Source organism: Bufo bufo, chromosome 3, assembly GCF_905171765.1.
Source record: "Bufo bufo chromosome 3, aBufBuf1.1, whole genome shotgun sequence".
Taxonomy (NCBI): domain Eukaryota; kingdom Metazoa; phylum Chordata; class Amphibia; order Anura; family Bufonidae; genus Bufo; species Bufo bufo.
The window spans coordinates 694,556,006-694,576,621 of record NC_053391.1 but is presented as its reverse complement, the minus strand read 5'-3'; the positions used below and the strand labels follow the sequence as shown (position 1 = coordinate 694,576,621).

At 47.8% G+C, this 20,616-nt stretch overlaps 2 protein-coding genes across 3 annotated transcripts in view; both read left to right on the top strand.

The window, feature by feature from the left end:
- The window catches only part of LOC120996590 (transmembrane O-methyltransferase homolog), a 372,830-nt gene that overhangs the window by 162,034 nt on the left and 190,180 nt on the right, over positions 1-20,616 (top strand). The gene's annotated exons all lie outside the window — the stretch shown is intronic.
- LOC120996592 (interleukin-1 receptor type 2-like) overlaps positions 6,617-20,616 on the top strand; it is a 40,861-nt gene continuing 26,861 nt past the window's right edge. The window contains exons 1-2 of one of the 2 annotated variants that reach the window (XM_040426623.1): positions 6,617-6,627; positions 18,724-18,739. The gene's annotated coding sequence lies outside the window, so the exon portion shown is untranslated. Of the gene's footprint in view, positions 6,628-18,723; positions 18,740-20,616 lie in introns of those variants that run through there. The other variant, XM_040426624.1, reaches the window with a different exon arrangement.

The following is a 20,616-nucleotide window of genomic DNA, read 5'->3' as shown; positions in this document are numbered from 1 at the left end:
TATTTATGTACTGAGCTTGGTTCTGGTGCTGTATATATGTACTGAGCTTGGTTCTGGTGCTGTATATATGTACTGGGCTGTGTTCTGATGCTGTATTTATGTACTGAGCTTGGTTCTGAGGCTGTATTTATGTACTGAGCTTGGTTCTGAGGCTGTATATATGTATATTAAAGAATTACATATATTAAAGTGTCCGTAGATAGTTAGATATAATTATAGTTACTGTGTCCTGATGGATGCCCTGATATGGCAGTCCGTTCTGGAGGAACTGTGGCTTCCCCAGCTGAGGATAAATCACCTAGGAAAAAATATTATACAAGAACCTGCTGTCAATATTCTGGCTGCACAGAAATATTCATTATAACTTCCACTTATTGGTGACTTACATATAGATGTCCTCCCTGCTGTTCTGACTGCCGCCTGCCGTGTCTGATGGGGCAGTAAGGCATCCTTATGCTGGTGCTGTATATATAGGGGACTGATTGGAAAGCGCCTTTTTCGGACACGGGTGTCAATAATGCCACGGGAATTCTTTGCATATCTGTCTATTTATCTTTTTTGTTTCACCAATTCACGGTGGTAGCTGGGCAACATCTTGTCCTAGTATTTGTTTTGGATATCCGGTTATCATAAGGTGTCTATATTTATGCTTTTTAAATTAAACTAATAAAAGCGATTTTTTAAAAGGGTCCACTCCAGGTTAAAAACTGCTGTATATATGTATGCAGGTTCTAGGGCTATATTTATGTAAGAAGATTGTGCTGTATTAATGTAGATTATTAGGCCATCACCAATAAAACAGAAACAGGCAAAGCGATTGATGGGGAAGATATCAAGAAGTCATCTCCAGTTTTTCCATGCTGCTCATTCTTCCGAAATAAACAGAAAACAGTCTGTGATTTCTAAAAGGTATCGCATGAACGTCCACAGGGCATGGTCATATAGGGAGACCACAAAAAATGTATTCATGGAAGAGTAGGATGGAACTGGAAAAGGAGGAAAAGCAGATGGCAGAAGAAGGGCACCTGTAGGGCAGGAGAGCGCTGGGGTTGGAGATGCCAGAGCTGATTAATATTCTGTGTTTACTGTCAAATAACCTGCTGGAGATTAAATCCCAGAACAGCAATAATCTGCATATTGTGCCCCCACCAAACCAGCCAAACCCCAGACCAGTAACAGCCCCTGAATAAAGGTGCCACACGGCCATTAACAATGAAGAAGGACTATACAGGGAGTGCAGAATTATTAGGCAAGTTGTATTTTTGAGGATTAATTTTATTATTGAACAACAACCATGTTCTCAATGAACCCAAAAAACTCATTAATATCAAAGCTGAATATTTTTGGAAGTAGTTTTTAGTTTGTTTTTAGTTTTAGCTATTTTAGGGGGATATCTGTGTGTGCAGGTGACTATTACTGTGCATAATTATTAGGCAACTTAACAAAAAACAAATATATACCCATTTCAATTATTTATTTTTACCAGTGAAACCAATATAACATCTCAACATTCACAAATATACATTTCTGACATTCAAAAACAAAACAAAAACAAATCAGTGACCAATATAGCCACCTTTCTTTGCATGGACACTCAAAAGCCTGCCATCCATGGATTCTGTCAGTGTTTTGATCTGTTCACCATCAACATTGCGTGCAGCAGCAACCACAGCCTCCCAGACACTGTTCAGAGAGGTGTACTGTTTTCCCTCCTTGTAAATCTCACATTTGATGATGGACCACAGGTTCTCAATGGGGTTCAGATCAGGTGAACAAGGAGGCCATGTCATTAGATTTTCTTCTTTTATACCCTTTCTTGCCAGCCACGCTGTGGAGTACTTGGACGCGTGTGATGGAGCATTGTCCTGCATGAAAATCATGTTTTTCTTGAAGGATGCAGACTTCTTCCTGTACCACTGCTTGAAGAAGGTGTCTTCCAGAAACTGGCAGTAGGACTGGGAGTTGAGCTTGACTCCATCCTCAACCCGAAAAGGCCCCACAAGCTCATCTTTGATGATACCAGCCCAAACCAGTACTCCACCTCCACCTTGCTGGCGTCTGAGTCGGACTGGAGCTCTCTGCCCTTTACCAATCCAGCCACGGGCCCATCCATCTGGCCCATCAAGACTCACTCTCATTTCATCAGTCCATAAAACCTTAGAAAAATCAGTCTTGAGATATTTCTTGGCCCAGTCTTGACGTTTCAGCTTGTGTGTCTTGTTCAGTGGTGGTCGTCTTTCAGCCTTTCTTACCTTGGCCATGTCTCTGAGTATTGCACACCTTGTGCTTTTGGGCACTCCAGTGATGTTGCAGCTCTGAAATATGGCCAAACTGGTGGCAAGTGGCATCTTGGCAGCTGCACGCTTGACTTTTCTCAGTTCATGGGCAGTTATTTTGTGCCTTGGTTTTTCCACACGCTTCTTGCGACCCTGTTGACTATTTTGAATGAAACGCTTGATTGTTCGATGATCACGCTTCAGAAGCTTTGCAATTTTAAGAGTGCTGCATCCCTCTGCAAGATATCTCACTATTTTTGACTTTTCTGAGCCTGTCAAGTCCTTCTTTTGACCCATTTTGCCAAAGGAAAAAAAGTTGCCTAATAATTATGCACACCTAATATAGGGTGTTGATGTCATTAGACCACACCCCTTCTCATTACAGAGATGCACATCACCTAATATGCTTAATTGGTAGTTGGCTTTCGAGCCTATACAGCTTGGAGTAAGACAACATGCATAAAGAGGATGATGTGGTCAAAATACTCATTTGCCTAATAATTCTGCACGCAGTGTACAGTGCAGTCTTCATTATTACATGAAAGGCAGCTGCCAGTAGGGTTGCCACCAGTGGCGTAGGGATCGCCATAGCAGCCTTAGCAATCGCTATGGGGCCCTACGCCACCGGGGGCCCGGGCTGCAGGCTGAGGATTTAAAAAATTAATAATTTGAGTGGCGATACGATAGGGCCCCCCTGCCTCTCCTCTTCATTGGTGGCAGCGGCAGTTCCGATCGGAGTCCCAGCAGTGTAATGCTGGGGCTCCGATCGGTTACCATGGCAGACAGGATGCTACTGAAGTCCTGTCTGCCATGGTCAGTTACTCTGCAGCATACTTACATGTGCTGTGGCTGCCTGGCGCTTCTTCTTCTTGTAACTCGTCACAGGTCTGTGCGGCGCATTGCTATAAGCATATGCAATGCGCCACACAGACCTGTGAGTTACAAGAAGAAGACGCCCCAGGCGGCCACAGCGCATGTAAGTATGCTGCAGAGTAACTGACCATGGCAGACAGGACTTCAGTAGCATCCTGGCTGCCATGGTAACCGATCGGAGCCCCAGCATTACACTGCTGGGACTCCGATCGGAACTGCCGCTGCCGCTGCCACCAATGATGGGGGGGGGGGGGCTTACTACCTACTAATGATTTTAATACCGGGGAGGGCGCACTGCCCACCAATTATTTTAATACCGGGGAGGGGGGGGAGGGCGCACTACCCACCAATGATTTCAATACATGGGGGGGAGGCCGCACTGCCCACCAATGATTTTAATACCGGGGTGGGCACACTGGGGGCTGATGGAGAGGTACTGGGGGCTGGTGAGAGGCACTGGGGGCTGATGGAGAGGTATTGGGGGCTGGTGAGAGGCACTGGGAGATGATTGAGAGGCACTGGGGGCTGATAGAAAGGCACTGGGGGCTGATGGAAAGGCACTGGGGGCTAGTGAGAGGCACTGGGGACTGATTGAGAGGCACTGGGAGCTGATGGAGAGGCACTGGGAGCTGATGGAGAGGCACTGGGAGCTTATGGAGAGGCACTGGGGGCTGGTGAGAGGCACTGGGGGCTGGTGAGAGGCACTGGGAGCTGGTAAGAGGCACTAAGGGCTGATGGAGAGGCACTGGGGGCTGATGGAGAGGCACTGGGGGCTGATGGAGAGGCACTGGGGGCTGCTATGAGGCTACTGGGGGTTGCTATGAGGCTACTGGGGGTTGCTATGAGGCTACTGGGGGCTGCTATGAGGCATGGGGCTCTTATCTGAGGTCTTATTGGGGTCTTATTTACATTGGGGATCTTATTAGGGCTGTTAGCTGAGGTATGATTAACATTAGGGGTCTGATTAGGGGTCTGATTGGTGGTCTGACCTGAGGTATAATTAAATTTATTTTTTTTCCGGAGCAGCTTGGAGAAAAAAGGCTTCACAGTCTCCCACACTCCTACTGCCCGGCGAAGCGAGCCAGCACCCCTGAGGCCAAGCCTGTCAGCACCCCTGAGGCCAAGCCTGTCAGCACCCCTGAGGCCAAGCCTGTCAGCACCCCTGAGGCCAAGCCTGTCAGCACCCCTGAGGCCAAGCCTGTCAGCACCCCTGAGGCCAAGCCTGCCAGCACCCCTGAGGCTAAGCCAGCCAGCACCCCTGAGGCCAAGCCAGCCAGCACCCCTGAGGCCAAGCCAGCCAGCACCCCTGAGGCCAAGCCAGCCAGCACCCCTGAGGCTAAGCCTGTCAGCACCCCTAAATCTTCAGAACTGTAAGTAAATTATATATAAGGGGAGCTTATAATATGAAAGAGATGAATTATATCAGAGCCGCTCTTCACCTACACGTGTATCAGCACTAGATATATACCCCTTACTCTCCCTAATACCCAAACTACACAAGATACATATCCCTACCTTCTGTCTAATACACATACACACCCCACGATATGTACTTTCACCTTCTTGTGATAGAGACCCCTGTACAATTTAACAATCTTCTTTAATACACAGACATTTAGATTCATACATTTCCTACACTGGCCCTAATGCGTTGCCAGTGACCAACTGTCTGTGCTCAGTCCTACGCGTAACCGTCGCAAGTGCATGCGGAGCTGCGGATGTGGTGGCGAGGTCCGAGAGGTATGTGGGGGTGGGAGATCCGGGGGGGGGGGGGGCCATACATTTTTTTGCTATGGGGCCCAGTCATTTCTAGCTACGCCCCTGGTTGCCACCTTTCCCAACAAAAAATACAGGCCAAGTTAAGCCACATCCAAAAGGGTGTGTGGTTGTGGGCATGGCTTAACACTGGGTGTTAAGTTTCTATGTTATCCAAGTGATATTAATGCCAACATTAGCGCCCCCAGAATTAATACTGCCCCCATTAGTGCCCCCAGTAATAGTAATGCCTTTATTATTGCTCCCATGAATTAATAATGCCTTCATTAGTGCCTCCCAGAATTAATAGTGCCTCCATTAGAGCCCCCCAGTAATATTAATGCCCCAATTAATAGTAATGCCCCCATTAGTGCCCCCCCAGAATAAATAATGTCTCCGTTAGTGCCCCCAGTAATATTAATGCCCCAATTAGTGCCCCCCAGAATTAATACTGCCACCGTTAGAACCTCCCAGTAATATTCCCCCAGTAATTATAATTCCCCCATTAGTGCCCCCAGAATAGTGTCCCCATTACTGCCCCCCAGAAATAGCAATTCCACCATTAGTGCCCCCAGAATTAATAATGCCCCCATTAGTGCCCCTCAAAATTAATAGGGCCCCCATTAGTGCCACCAGTAATAGTAATGCCCCCCAGAATTACTAATGCCGCCATTAGAGCCCCCCAGTGATAGTAATGCCCCCATTATTGCTCCCCACAATTACTAATGTCCCTATTAGTGCCCCTTTCTCTGCTTGTACAAAAAAAAAAAAAAAACAGAACTCCCCTCCTCCATTTGATGGCGCCGCGGTGAATACTCGCTGCTGACTAGAAGCTCAGGACAGGACCTATCAGACGTCATCACGCTGGAGCGCAGATCAGCAGCAAGTGTTCACCGCGGCGCCATCAAATGGAGGAGCTGAGTGTTTTTTCTTTTCTTCTTAACACAAGAGGAGGAGGAAAAGGCTGTACTAATGAGCGCTCCACAATGGAAGCCTCATCAGTAACAGTCCATATAGGAAAATACCGGCAATTAATATTGCTGGTAGAAAAAAACATTACCAGCACCGGCAGGGGCACTACATTAGCAGCTTCGCCGGTGAGTTACCCGCCAGGTGGCAACCCTAGCTGTGGGCTAATTGGCCATACCCAAAGGCAGAGAGGCCTGAGTATACCTGATTTATAGCGATTTGTGACGATTTAATTTGGAACCAATCAAATTTCTTGGCGAACTTTGGCGAAGTTGCTGAATCAATTATTTCAAAACTTCACTCATCTCTAGTCATCAAAATAGGAATGTAATGTCTATAATTAGGATGGTGACACCGGGGACTGCGAAACAAGAAGCTGACAGCAAGTCCTACACATGAGACATCCCTGGGGTCTCCCCAAAACCACCACCGGACTAATAACACATCATCCTTCTTGTAACTGAAGGGAAAAAATTCTTCAAAGTCAAAACGTTCCAGTTCCAGTTCTTCAAAGTCAAAACGTCAGAGACCCGTGGTGGCAAGTCATCTACTGTATTAGATGGCAAAGGGCACAAGAGTCCAAAATAGCACCTGACACAACAAGAAGTTCTCTAAAAAAATGTGCATCATAGCAGCAGAAAGAGATTATGCAATATAACAAACGCTTACAAAGGGTGAATTACATTATACAACTTAGAATTTACATTTTGTATCTCCAGAGCTGCACTCACTATTCTGCTGGTTCAGTCACTGTGTACATACATTACTTATCCTGTACTGATCCTGAGTCATATCCTGTATTATACTCCAGAGCTGCACTCACTATTCTGCTGGTGCAGTCACTGTGTACATACATTACATTACTTATCCTGTACTGATCCTGAGTTACATCCTGTATTATACTCCGGAGCTGCACTCACTATTCTGCTGGTGGAGTCACTGTACATACATTACTTATCCTGAGTTACATCCTGTATTATACTCCAGAGCTGCACTCACTATTCTGCTGGTGGAGTCACTGTGTACATACATTACATTACTTATCCTGTACTGATCCTGAGTTACATCCTGTATTATACTCCAGAGCTGCACTCACTATTCTGCTGGTGCAGTCACTGTGTACATACATTACATTACTTATCCTGTACTGATCCTGCGTTACATCCTGTATTATACTCCAGAGCTGCACTCACTATTCTGCTGGTGCAGTCACTGTGTACATACATTACTTATCCTGTACTGATCCTGAGTTACATCCTGTATTATACTCCAGAGCTGCACTCACTATTCTGCTGGTGCAGTCACTGTGTACATACATTACTTATCCTGTACTGATCCTGAGTTACATCCTGTATTATACTCCAGAGCTGCACTCACTATTCTGCTGGTGCAGTTACTGTGTACATACATTACATTACTTATCCTGTACTGATCCTGAGTTACATCCTGTATTATACTCCAGAGCTGCACTCACTATTCTGCTGGTGCAGTCACTGTGTACATACATTACTTATCCTGTACTGATCCTGAGTTACATCCTGTATTATACTCCAGAGCTGCACTCACTATTCTGCTGGTGCAGTCACTGTGTACATACATTACATTACTTTATCCTGCACTGACCCTGAGTTACATCCTGTATTATACTCCGGAGCTGCACTCACTATTCTGCTGGTGCAGTCACTGTGTACATACATTACTTATCCTGTACTGATCCTGAGTTACATCCTGCATTATACTCCAGAGCTGCACTCACTATTCTGCTGGTGCAGTCACTGTGGACATACATTACTTATCCTGTACTGATCCTGAGTTACATCCTGTATTATACTCCAGAGCTGCACTCACTATTCTGCAGGAGGAGTCACTGTACATACATTGCATCTTTAACTGCCACCTGCCATATACACTGCTCAAAAAAATAAAGGGAACACAAAAATAACACATCCTAGATCTGAGTTAATTAAATATTCTTCTGAAATACTTTGTTCTTTACATAGTTGAATGCGCTGACAACAAAATCACACAAAAATTAAAAAATGGAAATCAAATTTTTCAACCCATGGAGGTCTGGATTTGGAGTCACACTCAAAATTAAAGTGGAAAAACACACTACAGGCTGATCCAACTTTGATGTAATGTCCTTAAAACAAGTCAAAATGAGGCTCAGTAGTGTGTGTGGCCTCCACGTGCCTGTAGGACCTCCCTACAACGCCTGTGCATGCTCCTGATGAGGTGGCGGACGGTCTCCTGAGGGATCTCCTCCCAGACCTGGACTAAAGCATCTGCCAACTCCTGGACAGTCTGTGGTGCAACGTGACGTTGGTGGATAGAGCGAGACGTGATGTCCCAGATGTGCTCAATTGGATTCAGGTCTGGGGAACGGGCGGGCCAGTCCATAGCATCAATGTCTTCGTCTTGCAGGAACTGCTGACACACTCCAGCCACATGAGGTCTAACATTGTCTTGCATTAGGAGGAACCCAGGGCCAACCGCACCAGCATATGGTCTCACAAGGGGTCTGAGGATCTCATCTCGGTACCTAATGGCAGTCAGGCTACCTCTGGCGAGCACATGGAGGGCTGTGCGGCCCTCCAAAGAAATGCCACCCCACACCATTACTGACCCAATGCAAACTGGTCATGCTGGAGGATGTTGCAGGCAGCAGAACGTTCTCCACGGCGTCTCCAGACTCTGTCACGTCTGTCACATGTGCTCAGTGTGAACCTGCTTTCATCTGTGAAGAGCACAGGGCGCCAGTGGCGAATTTGCCAATCTTGGTGTTCTCTGGCAAATGCCAAACGTCCTGCACGGTGTTGGGCTGTAAGCACAACCCCCACCTGTGGACGTCGGGCCTTCATATCACCCTCATGGAGTCTGTTTCTGACCGTTTGAGCAGACACATGCACATTTGTGGCCTGCTGGAGGTCATTTTGCAGGGCTCTGGCAGTGCTACTCCTGTTCCTCCTTGCACATTAGCGGAGGTAGCGGTCCTGCTGCTGGGTTGTTGCCCTCCTACGGCCTCCTCTACGTCTCCTGATGTACTGGCCCGTCTCCTGGTAGCGCCTCCATGCTCTGGACACTACGCTGACAGACACAGCAAACCTTCTTGCCACAGCTCGCATTGATGTGCCATCCTGGATAAGCTGCACTACCTGAGCCACTTGTGTGGGTTGTAGACTCCGTCTCATGCTACCACTAGAGTGAAAGCACCGCCAGCATTCAAAAGTGACCAAAACATCAGCCAGGAAGCATAGGAACTGAGAAGTGGTCTGTAGTCACTGTCATAACATTAAATGTAATAAAGACACATTAACCCCCTTTGTGCAGTGCCCACCTTTACCTAGTGGGACACTACATAGTGGTTCCATCACGAGCTCGCCGTGGGCCACCAAATGTGAACCCCTCTCTTGAAGAAATGTTCTGACCGCTTCCCACCTCTTCCTGTGTGGTATAGAGCTGTAGGGTGCCTCTACGTCAAGGCTGGCTAGGTACCTTTCTGTGTCCCAATAGACGTCATTTAGGCGTCTGAGGACGTCCATGGAGTCTCTCACGTATGACCCTCAGTGAGACTCCCTACACCTGACACTATGGGCCTGCCTTTGAGGGGACTAAGCCCTTTGTGGATTTTTGGGATTTTCACCGGACATTCAGGTAGCAGGATAGAGAATTCTGTCTTATCAATAAGGTGACATTGCTCAGCATTTTTTCGGATGTGATTAAGTTGAAGTTTAAACGCATCCATAGGATTGTTGGCCAGACGCCTGTAACATGAACTGTCATTAAGAATGCGTGTGCACATGTCTTCATATTTATCCACATCCAAAATCACCACGTTACCCCCCTTGTCCGAGGGTTTGATCACTATAGTGGAAGGGTTTCAAGGGCCACAAGTTCTTCCGCTGTGAGATTGGATGTGTTAACAGTACCCCCAATAGTAATAATGCCCCTATTGTGCCCATACTAGTAATCATGTTCCACATAGTCCCCCATGGTAATAATTCTCCTTATGTATGCCAGTAGAAAATGCCCTCTAATGTACGCCAGTACAAAAATACCCCCTTATAATATGTGTCAATACAATGTCCCAATAGGGCCCTCCAATAATGTGCGCCAGTACAAGAACATGCCCCCTTATGTGTGCCAGTACAAAATTTAGGCGGCGTGATGATGATGTCATTGTGCCACCTGTGCCGGCCTCTCGTAGGCTACAGACACTAGGCCTGAAGCCTAACAGAGGGAAAGGCGGAGCAGGGAGGCCTCACTCCCGTGCCTCGCAGCAGCATCTAACTGTATCACTGTCCTAAAGGATGGCAATACATAATTGGCGGTGAGCCTCTTGCAAGGGGGGCCGGTCGCAATTGTGACAGCTGCAACCCCTATAGCTACGCCGCTTCGGCTTTACTACACTGCCCAGAAAGTGAGCAGGAGAACTCACGTGCTGCTTTTAAGAGAGGCGAAAATGGGCTGCTGCAGGAGGTGGGAGTGGGAAGGATGTGCTGCAGGAGGTGGGAGTGGGAAGGATGTGCTGCAGGAGGTGGGAGTGGGGAGAATGTGCTGCTGTAGGAGGTGGGAGTGGAGAGGATGTGCTGCTATAGGAGGCGGGAATGGGGAAGATGTGCTGCTGTAGGAGGCGGGAGTGGGGAGGATGTGCTGCTGTAGGAGGTGGGAGTGGGGAGGATGTGCTGCTGTAGGAGGCGGGAGTGGGGAGGATGTGCTGCTGTAGGAGGTGGGAGTGGGGAGGATGTGCTGCTGTAGGAGGCGGGAGTGGGGAGGATGTGCTGTTGTGGGAGGTGATTCCTAGATCACATGAATACTGACATTAATGTTCCAGCAAAATTGACCCTTTAAAACATAACTTTTACTTAATTATACTAATAAAATATCACCGCATTTGTGATTCACCAGTGAAAATCTGTGAGACAGATAATAGTCAGAGAAATAATAAATTCTTAAACAGGGCAGCCTGGCCGTGCGGAGGCAAACGGATCCGTCCAGATTTACAATGTAAGTCAATGGGCACGGATCTGTTTGAAGTTGACACAGTATGGCTCAATCTTCAAACGGATCCGTCCCCCATTGACTTTCAATGTAAAGTCTGGACGGATCCGTCTGAACAACTTTCACACTTAGAATTTTTTCTAAACTATAATGCAGACGGATCCGTTCTGAACGGTTCCCATCGTCTGCATTATAGGAGCGGATCCGTCTGTGCAGACACCAGACGACCCGCTCTGAACGGTAGTGTGAAAGTAGCCTAAGACAAGGAAACTCTGATAAATTGGCAGGATACGGGAAGTATCCAAATACTGACTGTTTGGCGTCAACTATCTAATAGACGCCCGGTGGTGCCCATCACCTAGGTGAAATGTCGTGTGAGATATTCCCTTTTATTATTTTCCTGTTCACCCAACCTTCCCTATATTCCCCTTTTCTGTTCACCCCCCCCCCCCTATCTCCCTCCATATATGACCGTTGCAGCGTCACCTCTGACACCCTGGCGCAGTGTGGGGGCACTTTGATGAGACGTATGTCATCTACATGACCAGCTATAAAATGCACCCCTATGGCCTTGAGACTACAGCCATTTTTTATTTTAATGATCTGATTCTGTAGTAAATATCCCCTAACACTGGCCCCCAACTGTAGTTATTACTTCATACACTTCATCCTTATATATTTAGTATTCTCAGCGGTTGGCCAGTAGAGTTAGGGAGTATATCAATAGTCAAGGCGATATGGATGATCGGAAGCGATGTCTCCGGTATCCTAGTAATAGATACAACAAACTAGGAACACTGTGGCCGATAAACCGGATATGACGTACACATGCGGTCCATGGTCCGGAAGTGACGCATGGGGACGCATCCCGGGACCGGAAGTGGCTCGTTTGGCGTTCCACTGAGCGCCAAGTTGAAACAGCGGAGTATGGGGTATTTAGGGAGGCTGATAACTTAGTGTGTGACCACATGGAGGAACAGGATGATACCAGAACGCAAGTAATGTGAGTAAGGACCCCCCCCCGATTTAATCTGGCAGGTTATGATTCTGCTCTGCAATGGAGCTTTATACTATATGTTTTTACAGCTCTGGACACTGGGTTGGCCCTCATCTTAATGGGCTCCTGATTTATCTGACCGCCTAGGATACTAAGTGTCTCAAAGATCAAGGGGGTGAAAGTATGAATAAATATGAATTAAGTTTGTACCCTGATACTTTCCTACCTTCCATCTACAGGTGGGTTGTATCTATTGATCCCCTTGGTCCCATACACATATCAGTGTCTGCGTTATCTGGTCCTGCATCCTCCATCCGTATCAGAAGTATATCAATATTATCTCGATTTCATTATGACGGTTTACCCATGACTGTTTATTTACCCCGATGAACCTAAAAATAGGGGAAACGCGTCGGGGTTTTGCGTTTATTAGCCTGGGAGCGTATTAATATCTTGACGCCCCTAGAGGGGCTTTTTGCATGGTGTTATAGGTGAGACCTACACCGTCACCGTCTTTGCCATCTACATGGGCTGTTGTCTATACAGGGGCTAACCTGCCTGTGACACAGAATGTACCCGTCGTCTTCACAGGGTACCGGGGTATTGTTCACTGAGAGGAGGGTGTACGTAGGGCAGTCAGTCCAGGTACGAGGGAGTCTCCACCACTAGGGGGCGTCCCTGGGCTGAGGACCTACCTATAGGGTGAGTGCAGGGATAGGGCAGACACCCCAATACTGCCCTGTGTACACCAACCTTCATAATCATATCAATGGCCGGCTGCCCTGTGTAAGCATTTATTATTTCTCTGACTATCATCTGTCTCACAGATTTTCACTGGTGAATCACAAATGCGGTGATATTTTATTAGTATAATTAAGTAAAGGTTATGTTTTAAAGGGTCAATTTTGCTGGAACACTATAGACTCTATGATCCTTCTATAAGTAATTTATTAATTCAGCTGGACATTTATGAATGCTGACATTAACCCCTTCCTAATCTACATCCCAGGAAAGCTGGCATTAACTCCTCCCCGCCCTAGATGACAGGTGTCACATACCAGGGACCAGACCGGCCCACCGCGTCACCCCTCAGGCCGATTCACCTCACGCCCTCACACGCTGTTGCGCCCTACGCCAGGCCGTAACTCGAGCATGAATCGCCGCCTGCAAGCACACCCCCGCAATAACACAAAGCTTTCACTGCCACCACCAGCCGTGGGTTATAAGGTGGACAGGACACCCCTGAGTGCTCGGACGGCGCACACACTCTTCATGGAGCTCACAGGTTCTTAAGGTTACAAGACAAACCATCAAACTTTTAGGTTTAATGTATAAGAAATAGACAGCACTGGGTTACAAGAAATGATTAACAAGAGACATAAATGGCAAACAACGGTAAAATAAACAGGAGAAAACAAAGAAAGTTCTGATACTTAGCATTTGTCTGGTAAAAGTCCTTTCCTCCCAGGAGATTTGGGCAGAATACTGGTGCACAAACCAGTTTGATTGGATCTCCCACTTTGTGACCCCCAAATATCCAGGGATGACATGTTTATGCCTTTCCTCCGGGGTCAGGCCTGGGACTTCATTGCCCATGCAGCCGGCCCCTGATCAACTAGGGAACAGGTATGAAAATATCAAAAATATATTTCCCCAGTTGCCCTGGAGAAGATACAGACCCCCGACCTGCTTCATAATTCCTATCTCATCGCTCAGAGTCCTAGCGCATCAAAGGCTACACGTCCAGGACGCTCGGAAGATGAGATCCTTATTTTAAGGAGATGAAGGCGAGTTGATACGCCATGTCTGGTGTCCATGCGATGCCCCCATCCTACCAGATAGGATGAGCTGGGTTTTGGGGACATCCGATCCCTCCTGAACAAGTTATGAAGGATTATGGTTCATGCTCTGGTTAGGAAGCCCCCCCTGCTGACACCAGGCGGCGGAGAGTCTGCTGTCCCCTGTCCCCAGTGTGACCAGCAGACGGGCCCACCCTGGTTAGCATCTCTGTGCCGACCACCCCCGGGGAGCAGGCTGCTGTTCTCCCAGGTACGAGGCGGACATCTCTACGCAGCCTTCAACCTATTCATAAATCCATTACCCCCAACATGGCTGCTGGCCTCGTAGTACAAATACCCAAATACCCACTGTATACATGTAAATCCCACTGGGAGATGTTACACTATGACATATAACTAGGAATAAGGCGTCCTTATACCTGACAACAGGAATGGTGACATTAAACGTTAACCTCTTTCTGTAGCAATTACAGGAAAACCTAACAAAAGTGAAACCTGCAGATTGTCACGCCTACAGAGGAGACCTGAAATACTCTGCAGACTGCATTTATCAGCCTGCCATGTGACATACTTCCTGCTGAGCTGTGTATCTAATCTTATCATATGTGATACTGTCTGCTGAGCTGTGTATCTAATCCTATCCTGTGTGATACTGTCTGCTGAGCTGTGTATCTAATCCTCTCCTGTGTGATACTGCCTGCTGAGCTGTGTATCTAATCCTATCCTGTGTGATACTGTCTGCTGTGCTGTGTATCTAATCCTGTCATGTGTGATACTGCCTGCTGAGCTGTGTATCTAATCCTATCCTGTGTGATACTGTCTGCTGACCATGTATCTAATCCTCTCCTGTGTGATACTGCCTGCTGTGCTGTGTATCTAATCCTATCCTGTGTGATACTGTCTGCTGTGCTGTGTATCTAATCCTATCCTGTGTGATACTGTCTGCTGAGCTGTGTATCTAATCCTATCCTGTGTGATACTGTCTGCTGAGCTGTGTATCTAATCCTATCCTGTGTGATACTGCCTGCTGAGCTGTGTATCTAATCCTATCATGTGTGATACTGCCTGCTGACCATGTGGAAGGAGGGAGTGGGAAAGATATGCTGCTGCAGGAGGAGGAAGTGGGGAGGATGTGCTGCTGCAGAAGGTGGGAGTGGGGAGGATCTGGTTGTGCAGGAGGTGGGAGAGGAGAGGATGTGCTGCTGGAGGTAGAAGCGGGGAGGATGTGCTGCTGGAGGTAGAAGCGGGGAGGATGTGCTGCTGGAGGAAGAAGCGGGGAGGGTGTGCTGCTGGAGGAAGAAGCGGGGAGGATGTGCTGCTGGAGGTAGAAGCGGGGAGGATGTGCTGCTGGAGGTAGAAGCGGGGAGGATGTGCTGCTGGAGGTAGAAGCGGGGAGGATGTGCTGCTGGAGGAAGAAGCGGGGAGGATGTGCTGCTGGAGGAAGAAGCGGGGAGGATGTGCTGCTGGAGGTAGAAGCGGGGAGGATGTGCTGCTGGAGGTAGAAGCGGGGAGGATGTGCTGCTGGAGGAAGAAGCGGGGAGGATGTGCTGCTGGAGGAAGAAGCGGGGAGGATGAGCTGCTGGAGGTAGAAGCGGGGAGGATGTGCTGCTGGAGGTAGAAGCGGGGAGGATGTGCTGCTGGAGGAAGAAGCGGGGAGGGTGTGCTGCTGGAGGTAGAAGCGGGGAGGATGTGCTGCTGGAGGAAGAAGCGGGGAGGATGTGCTGCTGGAGGAAGAAGCGGGGAGGATGTGCTGCTGGAGGTAGAAGCGGGGAGGATGTTCTGCTGGAGGTAGAAGCGGGGAGGATGAGCTGCTGGAGGTAGAAGCGGGGAGGATGAGCTGCTGGAGGTAGAAGCGGGGAGGATGTGCAGCTGGAGGTAGAAGCGGGGAGGATGTGCTGCTGGAGGTAGAAGCGGAGAGGATGTGCTGCTGGAGGAAGAAGCGGGGAGGATGTGCTGCTGGAGGAAGAAGCGGGGAGGATGTGCTGCTGGAGGAAGAAGCGGGGAGGATGTGCTGCTGGAGGTAGAAGCGGGGAGGATGTTCTGCTGGAGGTAGAAGCGGGGAGGATGTGCTGCTGGAGGAAGAAGCGGGGAGGATGTGCTGCTGGAGGAAGAAGCGGGGAGGATGTGCTGCTGGAGGTAGAAGCGGGGAGGATGTGCTGCTGGAGGTAGAAGCGGGGAGGATGTGCTGCTGGAGGAAGAAGCGGGGAGGATGTGCTGCTGGAGGAAGAAGCGGGGAGGATGTGCTGCTGGAGGTAGAAGCGGGGAGGATGTTCTGCTGGAGGTAGAAGCGGGGAGGATGTGCTGCTGGAGGAAGAAGCGGGGAGGATGTGCTGCTGGAGGAAGAAGCGGGGAGGATGAGCTGCTGGAGGTAGAAGCGGGGAGGATGAGCTGCTGGAGGTAGAAGCGGGGAGGATGTGCTGCTGGAGGAAGAAGCGGGGAGGATGTGCTGCTGGAGGAAGAAGCGGGGAGGATGAGCTGCTGGAGGTAGAAGCGGGGAGGATGAGCTGCTGGAGGTAGAAGCGGGGAGGATGTGCTGCTGGAGGTAGAAGCGGAGAGGATGTGCTGCTGGAGGTAGAAGCGGAGAGGATGTGCTGCTGGAGGTAGAAGCGGAGAGGATGTGCTGCTGGAGGTAGAAGCGGAGAGGATGTGCTGCTGGAGGTAGAAGCGGAGAGGGTGTGCTGCTGGAGGTAGAAGCGGAGAGGATGTGCTGCTGGAGGTAGAAGCGGAGAGGATGTGCTGCTGGAGGAAGAAGCGGAGAGGGTGTGCTGCTGGAGGAAGAAGCGGAGAGGATGTGCTGCTGGAGGTAGAAGCGGGGAGGGTGTGCTGCTGGAGGAAGAAGCGGAGAGGATGTGCTGCTGGAGGTAGAAGCGGGGAGGGTGTGCTGCTGGAGGTAGAAGCGGGGAGGATGTGCTGCTGGAGGTAGAAGCGGGGAGGATGTGCTGCTGGAGGAAGAAGCGGGGAGGATGTGCTGCTGGAGGAAGAAGCGGGGAGGATGTGCTGCTGGAGGAAGAAGCGGGGAGGATGTGCTGCTGGAGGAAGAAGCGGGGAGGATGTGCTGCTGGAGGTAGAAGCGGGGAGGATGTGCTGCTGGAGGTAGAAGCGGGGAGGATGTGCTGCTGGAGGAAGAAGCGGGGAGGATGTGCTGCTGGAGGAAGAAGCGGGGAGGATGTGCTGCTGGAGGAAGAAGCGGGGAGGATGTGCTGCTGGAGGTAGAAGCGGGGAGGATGTGCTGCTGGAGGAAGAAGCGGGGAGGGTGTGCTGCTGGAGGAAGAAGCGGGGAGGATGTGCTGCTGGAGGAAGAAGCGGGGAGGATGTGCTGCTGGAGGTAGAAGCAGGGAGGATGTGCTGCTGGAGGTAGAAGCGGGGAGGATGAGCTGCTGGAGGTAGAAGCGGGGAGGATGTTCTGCTATGGGGGACAATGAGAAACATTTTGGGAAGTAAAGGGGAGAAAATCAAGATGCCCAATATGTCCCCTTTAAGAAACAGGTATTTGCGTCATTATCACAGAGGTGGGTGTGGTGACAGCTACATCGCAAAGGTGCAGATCCTATAAAATAATGGCCAAGAACCCGGGAAATGTGTCAGGCCTGGTGCATCCCTATTGACTCCTTCAGAACCTTCCTAATTTGGGTCTTAAAGGGGCTCTCTGACCCCTAAGCTAAAATTAATTAAGGGCCAGAAAGTGTTTCAGATATACAGATAAAGCCGTTCTCCGACGCTCTAGTCCAGCGCTGAGCGTGAAGAAGGCCCCTGTGGACTGGAAGTGTGAGGAGCCGTCCGTCGTCACCTGCACCGCTGCAGCCATACACTGACCTAACTAATGACATGTCCCAAAGTGACATACGACCACTGAGACCAGTGAATGGCTGCAGCGGTGGAGGTGACGACAGACAGGAGCGTCAGGTATGGGACCCTCAGGGGTGGACCAGAGCGCCGCTGCACAGGTGAGGATTTTTAATGTTAAATGCACTCTGGTCCTTAATTCATTTCAATTTGGGAATGGACAATCCCTTTAAGGATGAGCCATATTGTTTATCCTCCTCTGCCAAGGAATCATGTAAAGGTTTATGTGCCTGTAACTAATGGGTTAATGATCAGAACATCATGTCTACATTGTATCACCTCATAGAAACAGGTATGACATTAACCCCTTCCTGCCCTGGATCACAGGCACATTAACCCATTCCTAATCTGGATCATAAAAATGCTGACATTAACCCCTTCCTGCCCTAGAGCACAGACATGCTGATGTTAACCCTTCCTACTCTTGACCAAAGGAACTTTAAAGGGAACCTGCCATAGACTTCATGCTACCCATACTAACGGCAGAATAACGTAGAGACAGGCGAGTTGATTTCTGCGCTCTGTCATTTATAAGTTAAAAGTAAGGGTACTTTCACACTAGCGTTAGTCTTTTCTGGTATTGAAATCCGGTAAAGGGTCTCAATACCGGAAAAAAAAAACGCATCCGTTTTGTCTCAATGCATTCTGAATGGAAAGCAATCCGTTCAGTACGCATCAGGATGTCTGCCGTTCCGTCCCTTGTACGGTATTTGACCGGACAAAATACCGGAACACTACCTCATTTTTATTGAAATGTATTAAAGACTGATCCGGTACCAAGTGTTCCGTAAATTGCTTCATCGCCGATTCCGGTTTTCTGGTCTGTGCACTACCTTCTAGTTTTAAAAAAATTAAATACCGGATATGTTATTCCGGATGATACCGGAAAGACGGATCCGGTATTTCAATGCATAAGTCCAACGAATCCGGGAAAAAAAAGATATCAGCTTGCACACGGATTTCCGTATCCGGACGGATACTTCTAACGCTAGTGTGAAAGTACCGAGAACCGACATCACAATCATCGCAGACTGAGCGTGGATAAGAGTCACGGCCACCTGAGAAGAGTCCTGGGTATTCATGGATCCCTGATCTCCTGCTGATGACTGACTGTCTAATACCGAGATTTCTCCCCATCTCTCTAGGAGACAATCATCAGCGGATGGGGGGGGAGCAGGAGATTATAATAACCAGGACTCTTCTCAGGTAGATCTGACTCTTCTCTGGTAGATCTGACTCTTCTCTGGTAGATTTTACTCTTCTCTGGTAGATCTGACTCTTCTCTGGTAGATTTGACTCTTCTCTGGTAGATCTGACTCTTCTCTGGTAGATCTGACTCTTCTCTGGTAGATTTGACTCTTCTCAGGTAGATTTGACTCTTCTCTGGTAGATTTGACTATTCTCAGGTAGATTTGACTCTTCTCTGGTAGATCTGACTCTTCTCAGGTAGATCTGACTCTTCTCAGGTAGATCTGACTCTTCTCAGGTAGATCTGACTCTTCTCTGGTAGATTTTACTCTTCTCTGGTAGATCTGACTCTTCTCTGGTAGATCTGACTCTTCTCAGGTAGATCTGACTCTTCTCTGGTAGATTTGACTCTTCTCTGGTAGATCTGACTCTTCTCTGGTAGATTTGACTCTTCTCTGGTAGATTTGACTCTTCTCAGGTAGATCTGACTCTTCTCAGGTAGATCTGACTCTTCTCAGGTAGATCTGACTCTTCTCTGGTAGATCTGACTCTTCTCTGGTAGATCTGACTCTTCTCTGGTAGATCTGACTCTTCTCTGGTAGATCTGACTCTTCTCTGGTAGATTTGTGCTACAATGATTATGATGCTGGTTCTCCCCAATTACTTACTTTTAGCTGATGACTGACACAGCGCTGACATCAGCATTTCTTTTTTTTTTTTTTTTTTTTTGAACAATAATTTTTATTAAAATTTTCATAAACATAGGTTACATTTAAATGTAAACATTCACATGTACAAGATTGTATCACAGCAGGTAATAAGGCACTTGTGACAACATCTAGTAGGAGAAGGTAGTTACATTGCATACGATAGATAAACTGGAACCATTAACAGAAAAGGTCACTAAGGTACTTAAATACTGGGATGCATACTAGTATTCAAGTAATAGAATAGCGCTAAAAGATCAAAATCTAATCGCTGCATTAGGAGGAATGTTGCATTCCTTATCACTTAGCCACACTTCCCAATTCTTTAGGAAGACAGATTTTGAGTTCCTAGCTGATGCCCACAGACCCTCAAATAAGCAGTTGTTATCAAGTGTTCTAAAAATTCTCTTGATATTGGGGAGTGTACCCGCTTTCCAGCAGGCAGCAACTTTCAGACGTGTAACAAATATTAAGTGACTGGCAATTACTCTAAAGTGGTATGGCAGGTCTATAAGGCCTACAGAAAGTAAAGCCATCTTAGGAGAGGGGTCAATAGGATAACCTGCTATAGAAGATAAGAACTCAAAAATTGAGATCCACAGATTTTTTACTGTACGGCACTCCCACCACATATGAAGATATGTTCCAGAGTCATGACCACATCTCCAACAAGCTGGGGAGACCTCAGGAAAGATTCTGTTTATATAAACAGGGGTTCTATACCATCTGTATAATAATTTTCTTGCTCCTTCTAAGTGATCAGAGCATTTGGAGAGTTTAGAGACAGAGGTAAAAACTTCATTCCACTCTGAATCTGTGAGAGCTAAACCCAATTCTACATTCCACTTATCTATAATATGCTGTAAGGGGTTTGTATTTGATTCCTTTAGTAAATGATAACCTTTGGTAATACCTTTATCTAATCTGTGTGTCATTTGAATCCAGTCCGATAGAGAGTGGTTGAGAGCAATATGGTGAAAATTTCTAGGGGATTGAAGTAAATGCCTTATTCTCAGATACTTATAGAAATCTGTATTGGGTATGTTAAACTCTTTATGTAGATAAGCGAAATCAACAAAAACATCATTTTTCTTTAGTTGCCCTATATTAGTGATACCCAAAGTAATCCAATTATCAATCCTTAGATCAGGAATTGCTATTTCACAAATTTCTAAGGGCAGGGAAAAAACTGAGGTGGTAACTAGTTT